The sequence below is a fragment of the Pelodiscus sinensis genome, chromosome 4 (assembly GCF_052426305.1).
Source record: "Pelodiscus sinensis isolate ZL-2025 chromosome 4, ASM5242630v1, whole genome shotgun sequence".
Classification (NCBI taxonomy): domain Eukaryota; kingdom Metazoa; phylum Chordata; order Testudines; family Trionychidae; genus Pelodiscus; species Pelodiscus sinensis.
The window spans coordinates 27,164,126-27,177,710 of NC_143055.1; positions in this window are offsets into that span (position 1 = coordinate 27,164,126).

A 13,585-nucleotide genomic window follows, 5' to 3' on the forward strand; every position below is an offset into this window, starting at 1 on the left:
CCATAATTTGGCCTCTTGATCCTGCAATGAGTTTTTCACATTGGGTTTGTCTACACTACATAGCTCCGTCGATGGAGCCATGTAGATGAGCTTTGTAGGCATAGGAAAATGAAGCGGCGATTTAAATAATCGCCTCTTCATTTACATCAAAATGGCTGCCGCGCTGTGCCAATCAGCTCTTTGTCGGCACAGCACGGTAGTCTGGATGCTCCGCGATCAACATCAAAAGCCTTCATCGACTGCCCCGGTAAACCTCATCCCATGAGGCATAACGGGGCGGTTGACAAAGGCTTTTGATGTCGACTGTGGAGCATCTAGACTACCGCGCTGTGCTGACAAACAGCTGATCGGCACAGCACGGTAGCCATTTTGATGTAAATGAAGTGGTGATTATTTAAATCGCTGCTTCATTTTCCTATGTCTACAAAGCTCATCTACATGGCTCTGTCAACAGAGCCATATAGTGTAAACATACCCATACAGACCTTCTTGTAGAACTGGGACCTTTATTTATAAACTGACACTGAATGTAACAGTCAGAATCATGGTGGTACTCTACAGATGAAAAGAAACTTGCAATGTAATGAGTTATGGCTATCAACACCTAGTAATTCCAGTGCTGGAGTTCCTTCTTCCTATTCAAATTTCCCATGGTACTTTTGAAATGAAGGGAACTAATACACATATAAAAGGAAATCACTTTGATTTACTCTAACCTTCCTATTGGTGCACTACAGCTGCAGAAGTTTAATTTTCGTCTTTATAGCTATGACTTATTGTGCCTTCCTTTTTACATATATTATATCACTGGTTAACATATAAATTAATTATTTGTATTATCACTATTTCTAAATAGAATTTGTTTATAAAATCCAACTAATGACAAATTATTAATATAAGATAAAGCATTAGATGCAAAGTTCAGAAGAACAAGATAGAGACAAGGAGGGAAGAAAGTAGGTAGAGAGAAGGGGAATACAGGGTCCCATGCAAAGAAGAGGATCATTCAGACACTTCCAGGAAAGGATTCTGTATCTCGGAGAATTTTTCTTGGGTATTTCTGTTACAGTGTACAATTTATTCCATGGTAGCAAAACTTTTGAGATTTGTCCTTCAGTCTTCAATTTCAGTCTCTTTTTGGATTTCATTTTGTAAAACTAATCATTCACTATTTATTCTGCTTAGGCAAAGTTTTTCATATTTATTCAGCTTCCAATTAACTTCCATTAAATTTAAAATTGCATGTTTAGCTGGTAACATAATTTTACATGATAGGAAAAATTAACGCTGCAATTATGTTCAGCCCAAAACATAAGGGTATAGGGGCATTCCCAGAGCATATGGATTAAGTTAGCACCTGCCAAATCAGTGTGCCAGCATTTGTCTTGTTTTGAACAATAAGAGAGGGTTCCAATGCTTGCTCCATATGATTTTCTGCTGGATGCATCTGAAACAGAGGTCCAAGGAACAGTCTGGTGCAATGGCTAAAATTTGTTTCCTTTCACCTCTTAGTTCCTCCTCCTATTTCTTTTTAGGGAATCCATGTTTAATTCAAATGTGCTGGTCAAATATGTATATAGTATTGCCATAAGTCTTGGAAAACTGAATAATACTTGCAACTCAGCTGAGTCAGAGATAGCACAAGCATCAGGACCAAACAGATGGGAGATGATCACATACTTAAGATGGCTATATTGCCACTCCTTCTTCGTCTCGAGACTGTACTTTATTTTAATATGGTTTAAATTGTAGAATAATTAGGTCTTCCCTCAGAGTTCCTGCCCTTATTGTGATTTCAGTATTACTATTCAGGATGGCCTTCTTGATCTATGTGAGAATTTCTCCTGCTTTCTTTCCCTCAAGTCCAAGTCTGTTTGTTTAAATCTTAAAAACAGCAAATCTGGCTTGTGTTGAAATCAATATATTTACTTCATAACGAAGACTGATTAATTTCTTAAAATATCATTGGGAGGGGTAGTTTGCACATTCTAAAGTTATTGCTTTAAATTGTTCCAGGGGAATGCTCTTTCTGTCTATTGAGTAGGAAATGATTCTATGCCTGCTTTTAGTATATCCCATAGGAAGGATTAGGATATCTGAGTCATTTGTTTCAAAGACAAAAAAATTTCTTTGGTAACATAATTTTTAAATTTTATCTTACCAAAAGAGAGGAGTCCAGTTTCTGTCTTTTACAAGTCCAATTTGTCTCTGGGGGGAACAATTGTAGTATCACTGTGCATTATCAGAAATCATGATAGATTTGATTTTCATTGTTAAGCACTGAGTCTACCAGATTCATGGACATCAGAAAGAAATCTGTGACTATGTGGAATGTGGGGAGGGAAAGGATGTAAAATCCTTCATTATAGAGTTCTCCAACCACCACAAATATTTTAACCCTAATATATCCGTATAATCTTCTGTAAAGTTTTTAGAATGTAATTGTCTGGACTGTGGATGGTCAAATGTCTAAAAAATAGTCCAATGCCTCATTAAAATCTCTAGGCTGATTGATTCTAGTGGGATATTAATTAATTTGGAAAATGCTTGTTGAAGAAAACAACTTGGGGCATCTTTATGGGATCCGTATATATTAATTAGGATAATATATATTAAGATAATTGTGTGCTGGTAAAGGCTAAAATCTCTATCATTCTCATCTTTATTTACATTTACAATTTGTAAACTGAGTCTTTTGTGAAACTATTACTACACTTTTGGAAGAAAAATTGTTAAACACTTCTTCTATCCTTCACCTCCTAAATGTTTTGGCTTTCAAGTCTTTAAAGGTAGTTTTCCTGTAGGAAGATAATATATGCTTTTAGTGTTATAGATGATATGATGGATGAAAAGAAGTGGTGGAAATTGAAGTGTATACACTTAAATGAATACATAAATGCAATATTGATAAATGCTAATTATTTGGAAAACATGAATCTTAATTATAAATACAGAATGTTGAGATTTAAATTAGCTATTACCACTCAAGAGAGAGATCTTGGAGTCATTGTGGATAGTTCTCTGGAAACATCTGCTCAGTGTGCATCATCAGTCAAAATAAGCTAACAGCATGTTAGGAACCATTAGGGAGAGATAAAACAGAAAATATCATGTCATTATACAAATCCATGGTACACCCACACCCTGTATATTGCATGCAGTGCTGATCATTCTTTAAAAAAAGATAAGCTAGAATTGGAAAAAGGTGCAGAGAAGGGTACAAAATATTAAGGGTATGTAATAGTTTCCATAAAAGGAGATATTAAATAGACTGGATTATTCAGTTTAGAAAAGAACTGACTAAAGTGGGATATGATAGAGGTCTCTAAAATCATGAAAGGCATATAGCAAGTGAATGGAATAGTGTTATTTATACCTTCTCATTACACAAGAAATAGGGATCACTCAATTAAATTAATAGGCAACAGATTTTAAACCAAGCACAAAGCATTACTTCTTTACAGTACGTGCAGTCAATCTGTGGAATTTGTTGCCAGGAGATACTGTGAAGACTAGATATATAACTGGGTTCAAAAAAGAATTAGATAAATGGAAGACAGGTCCATCAATGGCAATTGACCAAGATGGTCAATGACATAACCCCATGCCCTGGGTATCCTTAAGTCTCTGTCTGCCAGAAGCTAGGACAGGATGGCAGAGGATGGATCGCTTATAATTTATGCTGTTCTATTCATTCCTTCTGAAAAACATTGCATTGACCATTTTCAGGAGACAGGATACTGGGCTACGTGGATCATTGGTCTGATCTAGTATGTCCATTCTTACATTCTTATTCTCAAAATATATTCTAACATATTCTCAGTAATGTGGTGATTCATAACCAGCAATGACAATTATTCTTGGACAGGATATTAGGACATGAGATTTCTTTGCAGTAAGGGAATTGAAAAGATTCACAGTAAAATTGAAATTTTTGTTACATTGTTTAGACCTGGTACCTTTAATGAGTAGAATAGCATAAATGTACTTAATTTTTTCCAGATTTCCTATTAATTTAGAATCTAGCAGATGAGATAGGGATGGATCCGTCTTCACAGGGTTTGGAAAAAGATACCAGAATGGGGATTGCCTCAGACTGAAACCAAAATTCACACTGTTCTATTGATCCTTGCCAATACATTGGTGTAAACAGAACCCAGGTCTCATGAGGCGACTTACTTGGAGCCATGATCTTGAAGGTGGAAATGCTCCTATTGCACTGGAATCATAGGAAGGAGGGATGGGTGCTCCTATTCCACTGGAATCATAGAAAGGAGGGACAGGTGCTCCTATTGCACTGGAATCATGGAAAGGAGGGACGGGGTTAAGGTGGCCACTCACACATACCCAGATTACAGACATTCCAGCACTTCTGGGACAGCATGACCCCACCCCTGCCAACATGACCTCGTACACATAGTGTTTATCAGGGCATCCTGCATGAAGGACATCATTTTCAAGGCCCTACTGCTCTGCTCTGCCAGTATGACCTCACATTCACCATGTATAGGAATCTCCCATTTTGCTCTTTAGTTATATTCAAGTACTCACTGTGTCCTTTTGGGCAGAGGGGGAAGGGTCATCTTCCTTTAATCTTGATGACAAGGCCTGCTAATCAGCTTTGTGTGAGTAATATTTTTCATCTCAATAACACCTTCAGAATTTTTTTGCAATATAATCTCTTCACTTCAGTTTTGTTTTAGCCAGTCCATAATTTCATTTCATGTCCAAGGGGGTGAGTCTCTCCCTGGTCAGCCAGAAGTCCTCAAATAGCAAATTAACCCAAAAGATAAACTGCAATTTCCCTCTTTCTCTGATGAAGATTTAAATACAGGAAAGAAGAAGAATACAGAAAAGAAATTATGGCAAGGCAGTTGGAGTAGAGATGAAGAACATCAGTTGTTTAGTAAATCTTTCCTAGGTTTTCCTAAAGGAATCTTGTTTCATTAAACATGAGCAATGTAGGTCTTTGAAGAGAAATGTATTTCATGATGGGCACGTCTACACTGCAACCCTATTCCAAAATAACTAGCACTATTCCAAAATAACTTAGTCTGCGGGCAGTTATTTTGAAATAATATCAAACCTCTTACTCTGATTCATGTAACCCTCATTATATGAGGAATAAAGCAAGTTGGAGGAAGAGTGCTCTATTTCGAAATAAGTGTTGTGTAGACTCTCCCTGTTTCAACATAAGCTATTTCAAAATAAGATACGCAATTGATGTAGATCAATTTGCATAGCTTATTTTAATTTAAGCCCTGCAGTGTAGATGCACCCTTATGCAACTTTTTTACTGTCTAAGTTTATTTAAAATTGTATAGATGAACACTGGGCAACACTCTCCGCCTCCCCTCTCCCTCCTCCCCCATTACATGGAAAAAAACATGTAGAAGGGAACATAATGTTTTGAAATAGCGATAAAGAACTTGCACTGCTGTTTGATCTTGAGTCAGGAAAGTGTCTTTATACAGAATAGGACTTAAAGTTAAGCACGTGTATAATTGTTGCCTTGATTGACTTAAGCACATGTTTAGATGTTTCCCAAATCAAAACCTTTATATGCTCCCTGTAGAAAGGCTAGCATTGTGAGATGGCACAGGTGGGGCCTTGGAAGCATATTAGTATTTAGGACTCACTGAGACTCACACACTGCCCAATGCTATCAATGTCACTCTATTTAAAAAAAACAACGCACCTCTACTTGCTGTCAAGTGGCTGCTTCATCAATTATGTTCTGCTTTGTCACCTGCACACTATTGCACGCTGTATTACCTCCCACTCTAGGAATGCAAAAGCCATACAGTGGGATTTGATGCAGCTCCCCGAAGCAGTAAAAAAGCAATTTGCTGGTGGTTGGTCTCTATTTTAGGTTTTTATAATGACTCCCCTTTCCCGTAGTAGCTAATGCATTTTTCCCAACACTCCAGTGAGGTAGGGAAGTACTATGATCTCCATTTCACAGATGGGAGAACTAAAGACCAGGGAGACTTTAGTGACATACCCAAGGTCACACAGAAAGTCTGTGGTGGGGTGGGGAATTGCACCCAAATCCCATAGACTAGGGTCCTAATCTTTGCTATGGGCATCCTCACTAGGGTTTCTTTGTCTTCCACTTCTCCTCAAACACACATACCCTTTAATACACAGAGTTGCCCCACACAGCTAGTTGGATGCTTGGCAGAAACAGGAGAGAACAACATAGCCACTGCGCTCCTCCTCTGTGTTCCCTGGCCACACTTGTCTGTCATTGGTGAGCACTTATCCTTTCTCTGACCTGGTACAGAGGGGAAAAGATCACACATTGCGGTACATTTAAAAATAGTTTAGTATAAAATATTCAAACTTATGACTGTTGAAAGGAAGAAATATTTTTCTCAAGGCTGAGATTCAAAATTATAGCTAAATGATACTTCTTTTAGAAACTATGTGCATAGGTATTGTGTACATACCCATTTCATTCACCACTTAATGGGCTTCAGATAACTGAGAGTAAATGAATTATTGGTAACTACATTTCTCTGAACAAATAAATCTACTGTTTGATGCAGCACTGTAAATAATAAATCTATTGAACCTGTTTTACACATTACCCTTCAAAAAAAGTGAAAATAATCTATGGGTATAGTGCTAAAACATCTTACATTGATCGTGCATTGCATATTGTATAAGAGAGAACCATTTATTTTATTCTATATAGCATTTTTAACGATGAAATCCATCAGTGGAATATGAAGTTATTTTTCATTAAAATGATCGTTTCTCTCTTTCTGAGCACTCACTAGATATAGATATAGATACAGATATGGTTCTCCATTGGTCCAAACAGTTAATCAATATTCAGGATTTTTCACTTGGCTTGCTTCCTTTATAATAAGTGACAAAAGTCATTAAACTAGTCAGGTAGTTCTTTGGTTTGGTGCAATCTTATTTATATACAAAACATACATAAAATCCTGTTTCCCTGAACAAAATAGAACCAAACCAGGCAGTTTCCTTGTTCACAATTTCCAGCCTTCCATTCCAGCGACTCTGCCCAAAAGCAGATCTCTTTCATGGTCTGCTTCCCTCTTTGCTCACTTTCTGGTTGCTTTTATTTCTCTGGGGGTGCATCTACATTGTACCCTTATCTCAAAATAAGCTATGCAATTTGAGCTACACAAATTGCATGGCTTATTTTGAGTTAATTTTGACATAGCTTATTTTGAAATTTGGCTCTGTCTACACAGCACCAAATTTCAAAATAGAGCTCTATCCTCATGGAATGAGGTTTACAGGGATGTCGGAATAGCAAGCCTGTTGTATTTTGAAATAACGGGCTTGCTTAAAAGATAGGGAATAGCAATTTCAGGATACCTCCAGAATCCTGAAATAGCTCCGGAGTGTAATTGTAGCCTGGGATGGTCTACATTAAAGCTGTAACTCAATCTAAGTTAGGTTAACCTAGACTTAGGTTAAATTAGGTCTATTTACAGCAGTGTCTTCAGTGATCTATTGATAGGAGATGCTCTCCTGCTGACTTACTGTCATCCCTCAGGGAGGTAGAGTATTGACCGTCATCAGGAGAGGTCTCTGCCATCAACCTAGTTTACCTTCAACAGACCCTCTAAATCAACACCACTGCATTGATTGCAGCAGTGCCAGGATAGCCATGAGTATAGACAAGCCCTCTCAGATGCTGACATGCATAGATCCACCCATCAGTTCTCCCCCCCTTCCTATTTGTAATCAGTTTCAGGGAAACTCTTTAGGTCACGTGACTCAGTTTCACAGTCTCTAAATTTCTCACATTTGTTTCTCTAGTCCATGAGAGATTTTTCTAGGTTTATTTGTGAAGGAGGCTCTCTATGTATTGGACCATGCCTCTCAATTCAACACAGAGTACTAGAATTCCAATTTAGATGGGAACAAAATCTACCCACTGTTTCAAGGAACAGTTTTAGAGTCTCTGTTAGTGCCTGCTGCAAAAGAAAATGATGTTAAGTAATTTAGGTGTCAAGAAAATAAGAAAATAGTCACTACCAGCACTCTGAGGGTGAGGATATCCTGTCTCAGGATCCATCAAGTGAGTTTGAGCAGAAAGGGCAGAAGGAGCCAAGAAATATGACTTTGTTCTCTGTCCTGTTTGGTTTATCCCTGCTATTGATTGTAATCTGTTTTCTTAATAACGTAGGTAGGAGGTCTGAATTGTTGAGATGAAAGAAGTTTACCCTTACACAGATAATACAGTAGTGAATAGGACTTATTGGGAGACGTGCCCTTTTGTCCAATTTGCAAAAGAGTTGAACCCTCCATTTGTCCAGGACTATAGTTACAGGCTTTCAACTTTTGTTGCATTTCAACAATAGACTTGAAGAAAAAGCCACTTCCTAAGACCCAATAGGTAGCTTCAGTGAATTAAGCTATTTAATTTTTATCTGGTTTTCTGACTTCACAATTTCGTAACAAGTACGTTATCCTCACTGATTCTATTTGGCCTATTATGATAAGCCTGACAATAAAACAAATAGTCTTGAAAACAATAATTTTCAATGGTTTAGAAACCTTTATTTGTTACAAACTATATGTCCTGGCCTATAGGTGAAGAGTGGGTGTTTTGATACTTGTACATTTTTAATTTTTGCAAAATCATTAACAAAATATGGTCTGGACACCAGCCACAAAGTTAATTTGAACATGAAGAATAGCATGTTTGTTCCAAAATTTGAAATTCATTGTGTTCTATAATTTAGAATGATATCCCATAGTACTGAACTGTGCTTACACTGTCATTTGTGACTGTGAGTACAGTAGTTAAGTGGGTTTAAAATCCTGACTCTTTCAGTCTGGGCACATTCTGTAAGCTATTTAAAACTTATTTGTTTTAATTTAGGTGTCTCAATAATGTAAAAAATAGTCCTTTATGAAATGATGAAAAATTGATACAGTTTTGTTTCCTCTCCAGGCTTAAGCATTGTGTTGTGCTTCTTATGATTGGAAGCTTTGATCAGTTGGGCATAAGAACGTCTACCAAAGCCAGTTGGAGCAAAATTATAGTATCCTGCAAAAACAACCACTAGAAATGACACCAGATGGATACAATAAAATGTCCCCAAATAAACTTGCCATCTGACACCAATGACAGCCTGTCTCCTCTGGAAACTGATTCAGGCTTGCAAAGTCCAAATTACTACAGACATGGGCATCAGGACAGTCAAATAAACTATGACCAACATTTCTTAATCAATTGTGACTTTACGTTTGTGTATTCCTAGAGTGTGCTCTCTGGGACAGGAACTATCATACACAGGCAGTCCCCGGGTTACGTACAAGATAGGGGCTGTAGGTTTGTTCTTAAGTTGAATTTGTATGTAAGTCGGAACTGGCGTCCAGATTCAGCTGCTGCTGAAACCGACCAGCGGCTGACTACAGGAAGCCCGAGGGAGAGTTGCTCTGCCCCGGGCTTCCTGGAATCAGCCGCTGATCAGTTTCAACAGCGACTGAATTTGGATGCCTGGGACAGAGCAGCTGGGGTGCTGCTGGGTAGGTCCCCGCAGCGCCGCACCTCAGCGCTGCGGGGACCAACCCGGCAGCACCCCAGCAGCTCTACCCCAGATGTCCCCAAGTCAGCCGTTGCTGAAACTGATCAGCGGCTGATTCCAGGAAGCCCGGTGGCCGAGCAACTCTGCCTCGGGCTTGCTGTAGTCAGCCGCTGGTCAGTTTCAGCAGCGGCTGACTTGGGGACGCCTGGGGCAGAGCTGCTGGGGCGCTGCTGGGTTGGTCCAGTAGCGCCGAGGAGCGGCTCTGCGGGACCAACCCGGCAGAGCCCCAGCTGCTCTACCCCAGGCGTCGTCAGCAAGAAAAGCCTGGTCTGATGGGGGGGGGGGTGCACTAGCTGCGCCCCCCCCCCCCAGCAGACCAGGGAGACCCGGGTGGAGGGACAGCCCAGACGCGTCGCGGCTGTCCCGCTGCCGGCGTCCTCCGAGCCTTTGCTCCCCGTCTCCCTGGTCTGCTGGGGGGGGGGCTCCCCCCAGAAGACCAGGGAGATAGGAAGCAGCTTTTCTCACCCCGGAGGACACGGGCAGCGGGACCGCGGCGCACCTGGGCATCCCGCCACTCGCGTTCTCCGGAGTGAGAAAAGCCCCGTTTGTACCTGCGGATCCGACATAAGTCGGATCAGCGTAACTCAGGGACTGCCTGTATATAAAAGCATCATTTTATATATATAATCATGTAGTTAATCTATCTATATCTTCATAGACAAGGTCAGCTCCCAGACTACTGCACTAGGCAACTGGTATGGGAAAGAGGTGGGCAGCCCTTGATGGAGAAAGAACTGGTTAAGAAATGTTTAGAAAAGTTGGTCATATACAAATCTATGGGGCCAGATCTAATGCATCCAAGGATGCTGAGGTGATTGCAGAGCCATGAGCCATTAGCCATTATCTTTGAAAATGTGGCAATGGGGGAGGTCCTGGATGACTGGAAAAAGGCAAATCCATTTTGGAGAGCTTGGAAGAGAGGAAAGTGATCACGAATAATCAGGATTCACCAAAGGCAAGTCATGCCTGATTAACCTGATTGCCTTCTATGATGAGGTAACTAGATTTGTGGACATGGGGAAGTAAGTGGATGTGATATACCTTGACTTCAGCAAAGATTTTCCTATTGTCTCCCACAACGTTCCTGCCAGCAAGTTAAGGAAGTATGGATTGGATAAATGGACTATAATGTGAACAGAAAGGTGGCTAGATTTTTGGGCTCAGTGGATAGTGATCAATGGCTCACTGTCTGGTTGGCAGTCAGTGTCAAATGGAGGGGGTCAGTTCTGGGGTCAGTTTTGTTCAACATCTTTATTAATGACCAGAATGAGGGGACGGATTGCACCCTCAGCAAGTTTGCAGATGACACTAATCTAGTGGAGAGGTAGATATGTTGGGAGATAGAAATAGTGTCCAGAGTAACCCAGACAAATTGGAGGATTGGGCCAAAAGAAATCAACAAGGAGAAGTTCAGAACAAGCCTGCACATGGGATGGAAGAATCTCAAGTATTGTTACAGGCTGGGGACTGTTTGGCTAAGCAGCAATTCAGCAGAAAAAGACCTGGAGACTACAGTGTATGAGAAACTGGATATGAATCAGCAGTAGCCCTTGTAGCCAAGAAGGCTAATGGCCTTCCTAATGCATATTAGGGTGCATTAGGAGAAGAACCCTAATATGCATTAGGCTAATGGCTCCTCCTAATGCATATTAGGGTACATTAGGAGGAGCATTGCCAGCAGATCTAGAGAAGTTGTTGTTCTACTTTATTCAGCATTGGTGAGGCCACATCTGGAGCATTGTGTCCAGTTCTGTGTCCCCCCCTCCCCCAATTACAGAAAGGATGTGAGCACATTGGAGAAGGTCCAGAAGAGGGCAGTGAAGATGATTAGGGGGCTGGAGTATATGACTTGGGGAGAAGCTGAGGGATTTGGGTTTATTTAGTCTACAGAAGAAGAGACCGAGTGGGGATTTGATAGCAGCCTTTAACTACCTGAAGGTGGGTTCCAGAGGATGGAGAGAAGATGTTCTCAGTGGTGGCAGATGACAGAATGAGGAGCAATGGTCTCAAGTTGTTGTGGAGGAGGTCTAGGTTGGACATTAGTTAAAACTATTTTACTAGGAGGTTGGTGAATCACTGAAATGGTTTTCCAAAGGAGGTAGCGGAATCTCCAACCCTAAAGGTTTTTAAATCCCAGCCTGACAAAGCCTTAGCTGGGATGGTTTAGTTGGGATTGGTCCTGCATTGGACTGGGGGTTAGACTCGATGACCTCCTGAGGTCTCTTCCAACCCTATGATTCTATGTTTTCAGAAATGTCTATCTGTCTAATTGTCATTGAGTCTTTGTTTAATAACTCCTCCTAAACTATAAGAGCTAGGACCACCTAATTTGGTAGGCAGCTTCCTTTCATCCTAACTTAAAGCAAGGTCAGGGTTTGGCTGTGCTAGGAAAATTGGAAGTGCCAGGAATGGAACTGTTTTCCAGAACATGGAATGGGAGGAGACTTCTGTTCAGAGGGATGTGATGCTGAGATTGGCCACTGGGGGTAGTGAGCTCAGGGAAGAACTATAGTGCAGAATGACCCCTGGGGGTGGCTGCACCATCAAGAGAGTGGTCAGCAGGGCTGGTGCTCGTCATCTTGCCTGCCACCAGACCAGGTAAGTAGTCCCTCTGCCCCAAACCATTTCTCCTCTGGCCCTTGGCCACAGCACTGGAGTAGGGAGGAAGAAAGCCCTGCTGGATGGAAGGGGAGCCGCTGCTGAATAGGGGGCTGGAGGAAAGGCCCCTGCTGGATGAGGGAGAGGGATGTGGGAGGCCGGGACTGGGGAAAAGGCCTGTGCTGGATGAGGGGTGGGGGGCAAGTCCCCTGCCAGATGGGGACAAGGGAAAAGGTCCCCTCCAGATGGGGGACTGGGATGGAGTGAAAGGTCCTGACCAGACAGGGAGCCTGGGGAGAAAAGGCAGAGGAGGCCCAGAAGGGCTAGTGGGGAGAGAAAGTCTTCCAGATGGGATTCCCTGCTCTGAGTCCCTCTTCACCTCCCAATCCTAACTCTCACACCCTGCACATCCTCGGGTACTTGCCCTGAGTCCCTCCTCAACCACCTAGGCTGACTCCTGCGCCCCGCCCCCATAATACCAGGACGCGGGAACTCCAGATAAGTTTTCTAATGAGGAGTAAACATAAAATCTAAAATGAACGTGTTAAATAAGTGGAAGGAAATAGGGTGACCTCAAATTCATTTCTGACTTTTAATATCCCATTAGACACAGATGATCAGAAAACATCCTATTTTAGTGCCCTTTTCACGTGGCTCTCCCGGGTTTTGTTTGTTTAGGATTTCACATAAATAGAACAGAAAATGCTCCTCTTATCCTTGAGTAAACAGCCTAATCTACATTATTAGCAGTCTTTTAACTGGGGGAAGAGTGTATGTTATTCACCTTACAGGACTACTTTGTGCTTACTGAAAAGCGCATGCTTCAACTTAGAAAAAAAATCTGTGGCATTAACATAAAGTATATGTTCCCCTTTAAGTGGGTAGATTTGCTCAAATGCTCAATCCGCAAATGCCTTAGATGGGATCTATGAGTGGCTGTACCCCAAACATAGCTTCTACACAGGGCCGGCACTAGGTTTTTTGCCACCCCAAGCAAAAAAAATTTTGGCCGCCCCCCCCCCCTCCTTTTTTGGTTGGCAGCGACCCGGGACCGGACCCAGATCCGGACTCTGAGCAGGGGCGGCTCCGGCCATGGCTTAGGCCCCCTGACGCAGAGCGAGGGGGCGTTCTGCTCAGCGTATTTGGCCCGGGCCGCAGAATCTGGCCCGGCACAGCCTGGCACGGGGATAAGAGGTTGGCCTGAGACCAGGACTGGCCCCGAATGACCCAGGCTGGAGCCCGGAAGCCTGGGTTCTGTCCCCGGCCCTGCCGCCAGCTGGCCTGGGGCAAGTCGTTTCCCTGCTGCCTCAGTTTCCCCTTTGGGAGCCGGGGAGATGCTGCCACCCTGTGCGGCCAAGCACAGTGACCCAGGTGGATGGGTGAGGCTCCCTGGCCACCCCCTCCGG